Source organism: Humulus lupulus, chromosome 7, assembly GCF_963169125.1.
Source record: "Humulus lupulus chromosome 7, drHumLupu1.1, whole genome shotgun sequence".
Taxonomy (NCBI): domain Eukaryota; kingdom Viridiplantae; phylum Streptophyta; class Magnoliopsida; order Rosales; family Cannabaceae; genus Humulus; species Humulus lupulus.
Window position 1 is genome coordinate 153,125,977 of NC_084799.1, and position 12,228 is coordinate 153,138,204.

The following is a 12,228-nucleotide window of genomic DNA, read 5'->3' on the forward strand; positions in this document are numbered from 1 at the left end:
GGGATTTGTGATCGTCTTGGACGATAGTATCGTGGTATATTCTTGGTTGGAGAATTACCAGGGTTAAGGAACGTCTTAGAAGGCAGGAATGTCCTTGGACGGGCATGGTATTATATGTGTTTTGTGGAAAGAGTTCTGAGTTTCTTTTTGCAGATCAAAATCAATTGACAGGTTGTTATGACACCTCTGTGATACGAAGAAATGATTGATTATGCAACATGTTGGTTAAAAGGATTTGACTAGAACTAGAGTAGGGTTCTGGTGGGCCAAATGGCCAGTTCTGTGCTTGAGATTACTATCTCAGAGAAGATCAAAAAGGAAGAATGACTAAGTGAACCACAGATAGGAAAGGTTGAGTGGGAAGTATTAGCTGGATTAACTAAGGGTGATATAGTGTCAAGTATGAATTTTTTGTGATATAAGGATCGAATTTGGGATCCGATGGACACTGGGGTTAAATGGGAGATTCTGGATGAATCTCATGTTACTTTATTTTTCTCTTCATTCAGGCATTATGTCAGTATACCAGAGTATGAAAGTTTTATGGTGATGGCCTGGGATGGAGAGGGGCATAATGGGATGCATGATAAAGTTCTCAACCTGTTAGCAGATCCAGACAAGGCATCATGAATCAGTAAGGTCATTGCAGCCTTTGAGTATTTTATAATGAAAATAAGAAAGCATCGCGATGGGTTTTGCAGTGGGGCTGCCCAGGGAAGTGGGTCAGCATGACTGATTTGGGCCATTATGGACCAGTGTTGTGAGTAAGTGTATTTTTGTCTGTAAGAATAAGTAACACAGCGGACCAGTATTCAGATCTCTATGTGAAAGAGATAGTGTGCCTTCTTGAGAATATAATGTCTATCTTATCAGATGAAGACTCTACTGTTACTTCCAGGTTATGGAAGGGTGAGGGAAGGCGATGAATATATAGATGGAATTTAGTACAGTTGATCGTTCTCAGGCTGATCATAATCAGAGGGAGAATTGTCCAGAGTTGAAAAGTACCTTATGAGATAAGGTATGGTAGAACATGTTCGTCACCTGTTCATTGGAATGAAATGGGTGAGATGTTATATCTGGATCATGAGGTGGTTCAGGGGAACCTTGAGTTTATTAGGGGTTAGAGCTTGGATGCTCACTTCTCAGAGTAAATGGAAAAGTGTTACTGAATTGAAAAGCAGGAACATGGAGTTCCAAGTAGGAAGTTGTGTCTTCCTAAATGAATCACCATGGAAAGGGGTGATGAGTTAAGGGCAAGTTGAGCCTAGATTATTATGACAGTTTGAGTCCTGAATAGGACTGGTCAGATTACCTTTTGTGGGAACATAGTTTTGGCTCTGACAACTGTACATAGTGTACTATGTATTTTCATGCAGTGGACATGGGTTAAAAGAACTCATGAATGGAGTTATGAGAATCTGGGAACTAAAGCTAAGTTATCCGATAAGGAATAGCCAGTTCAGATTGTAACAGAAAGAATAAGGTTTTGAGGAAAAAAGTATACCTTGAGTCAAGGTATGTTGCAGAAACAGTGAGGTCGAGGGAATGATCTGGCAAACTGGAATTAGTTGTGCAAAATTCATATTCCGGGCGGTTCAGATAAATTTTGAGGACGAAATTTCTATAGGAGGGGATAGTGGTAATGGCCCAAATTTCCTAATAAGGTTTAGGACCTTGATTAGGAGGCCGGGAGGGCCATAATTGCTTTACTGTGTTATTTAATGATAATATGCATGTTTAGGTGTATTAAATATGCATGTGAACCCATTTGTGATTAATTGGGTGATTTCCATATTTTGCCCATTTCGGGCATTTTTGGCATATATGTGAAATGGGTGTGGTGCTTTGTTATTATTTGGTTATGCCAGGGTTACCCAGCACAAGACGATCCTAGGAGGTAAGTTAGTGGGAAAGTCACAACGGGATTTAAGCTTGACTTGGAGTAAGTCAAGGGGTATTTAGAGCATTACCGGGTTATTGGGTAATGGGAATTAATATTTGGTGATAAATTGAGAGTTAGTAAGATCAGGGGAAAATTCTGGAAGTTTTGACTATAATGTCCCCAGGGGTGTTTTCGGGACCCCGAGCACTAGGTTCTCTCTCCCTAAAAGTTCCCTTTTCGTCTCCCGATCGTGTTTTCGAAGGTATCTTGAGTTCTAGGAGTCGGATTCACGCGAGGATCGAGGCATAGCAATCCTAAGGAAAATTATAAGCTTATTATCCAGAGGATTTAGTTGAAAACAACTCAATCGGAGGTAATTCAAGTTTAAGTTTTATGTTTTGAAAAGTTTTAAGCTTGAATTGGATTTTGTAAATCGTTGGGTTTTTAGTTCGTTTGAGCCTCAGGTTTTCATGGTTTTGGACCATTGGGAAGTTTGGGAACTTTGATTTGATGATTTGGGAATTTTTAGACATGTTTTTGGGAGGTTTTAAAAGGTTAAAAACGAAGGAAAATGACTGCCCCGAAGTTGGGCCGCGTCCCTGTTCTTGGGTGTCGCGGCCCTGGTTCGATGAAGCTGGTGGCAGGAGTTGTTCTTGCTGGGCGCCGCGGCCCTTGTTTCAGAGTTGGCTGGGGGCCACGACTCAAGGTTCCAGGGTCGCGGCTCAGGCAGGCTTTTGAGCCCGTTTGCGTGTTTTGACCCCGGGAACATGGTTTTAGGCCTCGGGATCATTCCTACTACTCGGATTAGTGAGGAATGATGTCTTGGAGGCTAAGTTTTGGTTCAAGGATTGGTTTTAGAACTTGAACTCATTGGATCACCATTTGGGGTTGTGACTAGGTTATCACTAGAGGTTTGGAATCAGGATCGTTCTTGTGGCTCGTTTAGTGGTAACTTGTGCTTGGACTGAAGGTAAGAAAACTGCACCCCATGTGTGACATGCATGGCTATTTATGATGCATGTTGGATGTTTAAATGTAAACATTGACATCATAAAGAATGCTTAGCAATCTTGCTCATTTGCATATGATTATTATTGAGGCATGTTGGATGATTAAGTGTGATGCATGTGATGCACGAGAAACATGTGATTAGGGCATGCCATGAATGATGATTATGAGATTGATCAGAGCTTGAGTCTCTGTGTTTGTGCATGATCATAATTATGCTAGCAACTGTTAAGTAAGCATGCTGAATGCCCTACATTTGAATATTCGACATATGACATGTGTTTGGTGGCAATGTTTACTTGTGCATGGTACTGACTCATTAGTCAGAATTGGCAAAGGTGTTAGTATCAACTGTGAAGCTGTGACTCATTAGTCAGGTTCGGCAGTGGTACTGGGCACTGGTCACACGGTGCTGACTCATAAGTCAGGACGGCCTTAGCGTGTTCAACGCAAGCCAACAAAGATTAGATCTAATCGATATCTGCATTGAATGACTCAGAGAGCATTAATGCCGGACCGACCTCAAGTTCGATGAATATTATAAGCGCTTGTGTGACTTACCCATCAGTCACTCATCTGTTAAGTTAGAGACTTACCCATCAGTCTCTCATCTATTTAAGGCTAGTGGCTTACCCAGCAGCCACTCTTCTGTTTAAGTTAGTGACTTGCTTGTCAGTCACTCAGTATGGTTTTCTAGAACTTCAAAGTGATAATCACTCATCTGTTCAGAGCTATAAGCTCTGTATGATCATTTTGATCATCATATGCATGGCTTTGGGTGCTGAGCTCCGTAGTGACTTGCTTGTTGGTCACTCAACATGGTTTACCAGAACCTCAAGTGTTAAAACACTCATCTGATTAGGATTGACTTGATAGTCATCCATTCAAAAGGGCAGGATTTCTTATCCTGGATACCCCAGCATTGTTTGAACTCATTTGCATGCCTGAATAGAATTATGTTTGCTAGGCATGCCATATATGATTTGATATCATGATATGACTGTTTATAAGCATATGAGTTTTCTTGCTGGTTGGATTCGGCTCACGGGTGCTTTGTGGTGCAGGTAAAGGCAAAAGAAAGCTGGACCATCCTTGAGTTGAAGAGCTTAGGTGATGACGTGTACATATGCAGCTGCTCGACCAATACATGGCCGAGGTTTGAAAGAGGAACTAGGGTTGAACCTTGTTTTGCCGCTTAGATCGGCCTATTGTAAATATTTTCTTGTAATAGACCTTTAAATTATATTTTTGGGATCCCAATGTATACAGTAAATGTTCTAGTGAAACGTTATATCTTAACCAAATTTTTTAATCCCTAAACCGCTAATCATACTTAGTTACACGTTTATGGCCAAATGACTCGATTAGCGAGTTTAGCACTGTTTGCAATGTGCACCGTAACGGTCCCTGGAGTTGGGGCATTACAAACTGTTTGATCGTACCATCCTCCAGGGGAACTCTTTCATTCCTTATGTCATTGAGATTGTTTCTCAAATCGCCATCTCGGGGGCGAATCTTTTCTTTGCGGGCCCACTCCTTACGAACATTCAGCCCATCACGTAGGTCTACCCGAGAATGTATCATTCCCGGAACTGGGGCTGTTTAGCTCATCGTTCTGCTAGCACTCCCGGTTACGCTGGTTCACGGAAGTGCTTGGGTGGAAAGATCGTTCCCGTCCGGTATGCCCTGGGGCGGGCCGAGGCCTGGTACCCTGCGGGCGCGTCCCTCGCGGATTGATTGGGTGGCCCTGTCCTGGGATGGTACGCACCTTCTCTTTCCTAGGGAGCGGCCAGGGACGGGTCCCGGTCTTCTGGACAGAAGGGACTTCCTTTTGGGGGTTGGCCTTGGCCTTGGCCTTCCCTTTCTCCCGGGCCGGGTTAACTGGAGCCTGTCCGGGATCTTGTCCCGGAACGAGAATCGGCCTCGCCTCTCCGGGCGCACCGTTCCTAGCCTACGGAGCGGGCGGCTACGTTCCTGGAGGCGGAATGACTGGAGGGCTAGCCGCTAAGCCTTGGGCAGCTATGAAAGCTTGCAGGGCTTGGAGGGACTCTTGCATCCGTTGAGTGGCTTCCTTTTGCTCGGCAATCCTAACCTCTTGGTCCAGGACCTGCTGTCTAAGTTTAGTCACCTCCGGGTCCTCCTGGTTGGGGTCTACTTCTTCAGGGATCGCGGGATCCTCAGCTTCAGGATCGTGGTATTCCCCCTCATTTCCCTCCTCTTCCTCATAGTAATCTTCCTCATATTCTGCCCCCCTTCGTAGTTTTGCGACTCGTCAGGCTGGGACATCTGATGAGGTGTGTCTTAAGACTGACCCTGAGGAAGAGGCTGGCTGGGCAGTGGCTCTTCATTTCCCTGCCCTTGATTAGTAGGGTCGAAGGTGGTGTGTCTTGTGTTTAGCATTGTTGCAGATGTTTGAGATCAACTCTAGCTTTCTTAGGCTCTCAATGAAAGCACCAAAATGTTTACCGAGTTTTTTAGAAACCTTAAGAATAGAATATTAGAGAGCTTAGAAGAAAGGATTTATGGAATAAAGACAAGGTTTTTACATGGTTGGGGCGTTAATGAGCCTTAGTCCATGAGACAATTGTATTAGAGCTTAGAGAATCTATAACAATGGAGTTTTCTACAAGTTTCAGCAGAGTAATTGCTTACAAGCCAGAGATCCCCCTTCCTCAATGCCCTTCTACCTGTATTTATAGGTTTGCGGGTGCACTGGGCTTGGGCCGGGCTGACCTGGGCCCAATAAGGGTATAAATACCGCTGACTTCTCTAATGGAAGCCCAATACAAAGGATTAAAACATAGAAAATACACTAATCTGAGCCCACTGGGCCAGCCCAGACCACATCTGTCATCCGACAAATTGGAGCTTTGGTCTGGGCATCTAGGGTTACGAGGCAGATTCAGGGGACAAGATCGGTCAGAGTAGTGGCGGCACAGGTCTGAACCAACGGCGTACAATCCCGAGGTAGCCTTTTCTGCAGGTGAAGAGTGGGGACAACCCCCACGCTTCATGGGATGAAGTCAGGGTCACAGACGCTTTACCTTGCCAACCTCGGACAACCGACCCGGCTTCATTTACCCACATCCCCCTCCGTTCGTCAAGGTCCCGTATCGTTTACCAGGGGCCCGGATCATTTACCAGGAGCCTGGACCGTTTACCAAGAGCACATAACGTTTACTAGGTGCTTTGATTATTCTACTAGGGTTCCGGACCGTTTACCAGGCTCCGCGATCATCCACTGCGATCCTGACTGTCATCCGGAAGCCACGCTCATACCATCTCCCGTATGACCATCCCAGACGGCACTCCCCGGATGCCCTTTGGGCCTCATCTAGACTTGGGCTACCAACGTCTATTTTACTCTTTGCTAAACGGGCCTGGTCTGGGCCCAAACTCATTCGAGCGGCTCGCAGGCATGAAGCGTGGACCCGGGCGCTTGGAAGGAACGGGGATAACAACGATTAATTTAGTTTATTTTTTTCATGTAAATTTTTTTCTCCAAATCTCAATAAGTAACCAGTTACAATTCAGCTGGTATTTTAATAATAGTACATTACTAAAAAAAATCAAACTATTTTATAGTTGTAACCAATTACTACAACACCACTTAAAAAATAAGACTGATTTTTATAGATATAACCAGTTGTCACACATCACTGAAAAAATTGACAGTGACAAATGACCACTACAAAAAAAAAAATCAAAATTTTTCTGATAGTAGTAACCGGTTAGAACGGAGAAAATATTGATTGAAGAAGATAAAAAATAGAAGAAAAGAAGAGAACAAAACATTTTTCAATGTCTGAACAAAAAAATAAATTAAAAATAATACCTAAAATTATTGAAATACTCTCACAAAAATTCCAAATTAGCCAAAATAATCTTATATAAGAAAATATAATAAAACTAATAAATTATTACACAAATATAAGAAAACAAATCTCATAAAAAAAGTAAAAAAATATAAAATATCATATAAAATACACACAAAAAAGCCATATTTATCAAAGTTTAGAAAATTTTCTATAATTTCATGTAAATTCCTATTCCTATGAGATTAAGTAGGTTTTTAATTAGCTACGTCCACATGCCATTTATAGCGAAGAAGAGTAAAGTCAAATTTTAAATTAAAAAATCCCTTATTACACATAGATATAGGATAAATTCCAATTAGCGTGATTAACAATAAATATTCTCTAATAAAAAAAATGTGAATTAAAATTATATTTAAATTTAAATTTAAATCAAATGGATGACGTGCCAAAATTGATTGATTACTCTCCGAATGTCAAACGCTTAAATGCCCTCATATAATTGAATGAAGAAAGCACGAAAGAACGGAAACGAATTTCTATGATTAATTCAACTATTTTCTTGATAAGAATAACTAGTAAAGCTCATTCTTACTCTTTCTTTTACTATTCACACATCTCAACCTCCAATAACATAAACTAAGTTCAAAATAACAATATTAAGAGAGTTTCAAAGCCAAATAAAATAGGAAATACACAAAATTCATAACACAAAGTATTGGGTGTGTTTGGCAAAAAAAATTATTGTGTTCGGTAAAATTTTTGTTTTTGAATTTTGTAAATACAAAAATAGAAATATAATTTTATTTTTGTTTCTTTATTTTTAAAAAATAAAAATATGTTTGGTAACTATTTTTGTTTTTTGTTTTTAAAAACAAAAAATAATAAATCCGTTTGATGACTTTTATTTTTATTTTTTGTTTAACAATATGATGTGTTGATTTGAAGAAGAGAAGAAAAAAAAAAAGGAAAAGTTGCAAACGGTTTAAAAAAATTTTGAAAGTGAAAAAAAATTCTATTTTCAAAATTTAATGAATTTTAATTCAAATTCAAAAAAATAATAAATAAAAATAGAGTTACCAAACATATTTTATGTTTAATTGTCAAAATTTTAATTAATTAAATAAAAAATATATTTTTTAAATGTTACCAAACATCAATTTTGTTTTTGAATTTTTTAAACATAAAAATAGAAATTTTATTTTTATTTTTGTTTCTTTATTTTTAAAAAATAAAAATATGTTTGATAACTTTTATTTTTATTTTTTTAATAATATAAAATGATGTATTAATTTGAAAGAAAAAAAAAACAAAAAATTGATAGCGGTTTAAAAGTTTTTTGAAAGAAATAAATTATATTTTCAAAATTTAATGAATTTTAATTAATTTTTTTAAAAATAATAAATAACAATAGAGTTACTAAATACTGTTTTATGTTTAAATAGATAATTAAATAAAGAATTATTTTTTTAAATATACCAAACAACACCAAATTATTATCAACTTTCTCTTTCATCACTTTTTTTTTTTCATCTAACCATGTTCTATTTTCTTTTATGTAATTAGAATACTTTCCTTAATTACGTCCTCTTGTTTATCTTATTTTAATCACAAATAAATGACACGGCCTTAATACAGTTTAAAGTAAATATAATATTATATAAAGATAGTACAGTAATACTATAAATTAAGCACACACGACCGAAAAAAATGGGAAAAATATGCACTTCATATACCTAAGAAGAAGAAGAGAAAGAAGTGCCTATTAAAACACAACAATTCGTGTGGAGAAAGAAAATGGATATTATCTTGAACTTCCTCTTGCTTTTGACTTTATTTTCTTTTTTATTGATAACAATAATCTTATGCCTCTCGTTATTCCAATTTTATCCTTTGATTTTAATGTATATTTTAAAATGACTTCGTATGAATCAAACCTAGAATGAAAAAAATAAAATACTAGACCTTATTTAATTTGAAAAAATAAAAAATAAAATAACGGGTTATTTTTCAAAATGAATTATTTTTTAAAATTATTTTGCACTCTAGCCTAGTTTTAATAATTCTTTACAAAATGATATTTCATAGTTTAGACAACTAGTCGAGAATTTCGACAGGTGGTTGAAAAATTTAAACATTCAGTCGAAAATTTTAGGTAGTTGGTTGAAAAATTTAGATAATTGATCGAATTTTAGACAGATGTCATTTTGCAAAAAATTATCAAAAGTAAGTCAGAGTGCAAAATCACTTTAAAAAAATTATTTTTACTAAAACTGACACGATTTTATGAAATCATCTATTAAAAAAATTATTAAGATATATGACAAAATCTTAGAATAAAATTACAAAGAGGAGACTTGCAACCTTAAGCACAACATATAAGTAAATACAAGAATACACAAGAGATGAAAGAAGAGTAGAAACTTAAAGCAAGAAATACAAATAACCAACAACACAAAGAAAGGATGAAGAAAACGAACACTAGAGAACAAATGTCAAAATAACTTATTTATTCCCTCTCAAGAAAAATATGGTTTATAAAGCCTATCAATCTCAGTCTAGTGCTCTTAAAATGAGAATGTAAAATAGTCATGTGAACCAAATGACTAATATTTATAAGATTTAAACATTTATTTGAATTAGAAATTCGTCCACTAACCCTTGACTGTTACTAATAATAATTTAGGCGTTCATATACTTAAATGGAAAATTTAGAGGTTACAAAAACTGTTGAAACCAAGCAAACATTACAAAATTGCTCACAAAATGAAGTAGTTATGTATTAGGCGACATGGCAGTACAACTAAGGTGATACGTCACCCCACTATGGGCGACTTAACATACATGAAACTATTTTCTTGCTCACTTTTAGAACTTAAAAAATGTGAAAACGTAAATTGTATCATTTATACATTTTATAAATGATTAAATTAAGTGTATAATAGCTAAATACATCCAAACTCTTGTATATTTCAAATTCAAATAATATGTAACTCATTTTGTACATAGTTACGAGTGTAAGTTACAGATTTGTAACTTCTCTTTATATGTTACAAATTCATTTAATCAATATATTACATTATTGGATAATTTTTAAGTAGTTCACCCTTAAAGGGGACTACCAAAACACCCTATCTTGTTTTTGGTACCTGGTTATTTTTAATCTAAATTTTTTTATGATAGGTATACATTGTACTTAAACATGTTCACCAATTTTTGATAAATTCCGAATAATTTATCATGCTGAAATCAATGTTCAAATATTTTGTTACACGTGTGTATAAAAAAACAGGTAGAAATGTTTGAAATCGTGTTTTTGGTAGCTCATTAATTTTAGTCCAAATTTTTTATATGACAGTGTACATTATAGTTACAACATGTATCCCACTAATTTTTGATAAATTTGGAATAATTTATCATACTGAAATTAATGTTCAAATACTTTGTTATACGCTTGTATTAAAAATAAGTAAAAATGTTTAAACCATATTTTTGACATCTTAAATTATTTAGTATTTGAAAAAAATTTGATGAGCTACATACTTTACTTACTTTGTACACAATTATATAAAAAATTCCACCAGAAAACACAAAAAGTATACTGGTAGTTCCTTTTTAAGGGGACTATTGGAGAGTTGCCCTATGTTATTTCTTAATAATATAACAAAATAGTAAACATCCATTTGCAAACAAGGGAAAAGTCTTGAAAGTGATCATGAATTGGATTTTAGAGTCATATATTCCTTACAGACGAACTGTGAATTTAAGTATAAGTTCTGACCTTTCTCGGAAAAGCAACACCCATCACGTTAATCTGTTTATATGTATAATAACGTTTAATATATATCTAGTACTTATTGTATGTAGTACTAGAAAATAAAATGGTTCAGGATTTTCATTTGGCAAATAAAATAAGAGTAATTTCATTTATTACTCAAACCAACAAAAAGAATTGAATATATATGTAGAAAAGCTTCTATAATTCTAAAAAAATTTGTACTAAAAACATTGGGCAGTACTGGTTGAATGGGGGACTGATGTTTTTGACAGAAGTGTCTCCTATGAATTTTGGGTCATGATACTTATATATATAAATATATATATATAAAGAAAATGGGAAGAATTATAATTAAAATTAATTTTATTTTTTAAATAGTGAAGATGTTTTTTTAAATGGTTAGGGTACGTGAAGAGAAAGAGCACAAGAGAAAAAGGTGATCGGCCCCCACTAAGTTTTGGCCCTTTGGTTTGCCCCTTGGGCCACCGAATCTTCCCAGTCTTAATTATCCTTAAGACACTTCTCTCAAGGTTCATTCAATGAGTCTCTCCTTACAACCCCATTCTCTCTTTATATATGATTATATAAATATGTACCAAAAAGAAGAAGAAAGAAGACATCTTATAGAGTTAGATGTATTATAAGCGTGTGGCCAAGTTTCTCTTTTTGAAAGCAAACCCACAAATCAAAACTCTCTCTCTCTCACACAAAGTATTATTTGGTAGTATTATGATAAAGCACTTCTTTTTCGAATTAAGACCACATTTTAGAGTTCTCTTTTATTTATTTTTCTATAACATATGAAATGCATACACCCCATCAATTATTGTCTTCCTTAAAGAAAAATTATTGTCTTAAGAGAGTCTTAATCCATGAAGATATGTGTGTATTATATTTTTTTAATATATTTATAGGAAATTTTCTAGGTAAGAGCATCATTTTTTACTTTATCGTAGAAGTATTTTTTAGTTTGGTATTTGGAAAAATTATTATGTAACTTTTTTTAACGATGACCTACATTATAGTTCTAATAGATATATCATCAATTTTTGAAATTTTTTGAATAATTTACAGTACTAAAATCAGAGTTCAAATAATCAGTTGTGCTAATTTTTTTTTATACGGCAGAAAAAAGACTATTTAAACATTAATTTCGATAATATAAATTATTCAGAATTTCCCAAAATTTAGTAAGATGACTATTATATTTATTATGTACACTGTTATAAAAAAAATACTATAATTTCTTTATATATAAAAAATAGAAAATACCTCTGTGTAAAAATGATATTGTAGCTAAGAAGCTCCATATATCTATATTTGTCCGAAGCGTGTCAGTTTATAAGAGCTTCTACTTTCTTCATTACCAAGTTTTTATTGCGCACATGAGAAATCATTTTCTCGAGTTGCTTTTAGTTGTTTTATGAGTAATATAACAAGTGCTCTTCAAAAGTAAATATGCATTTACAACACAATTAATAATGAGACCAATAGTTTGACTCATTTCATTTCTCTATGTTGTGATTTGAATAAATATGCACCCACATACATATAAAGCATTTAGTAATTATTATTATTATTATTATTATTGCTGTTCCATAAAAAAAAATTTGATAAGTGATTTTATTTTTAGAGATTGTATATGGAATGAAATTATTATCAAGTCAGACTCGAAGAAATAAATTCAAAGATTAGTAGGATGAAAAGATGAAAGCTGTGACTGTGAAGGAGTTAGGATTAAA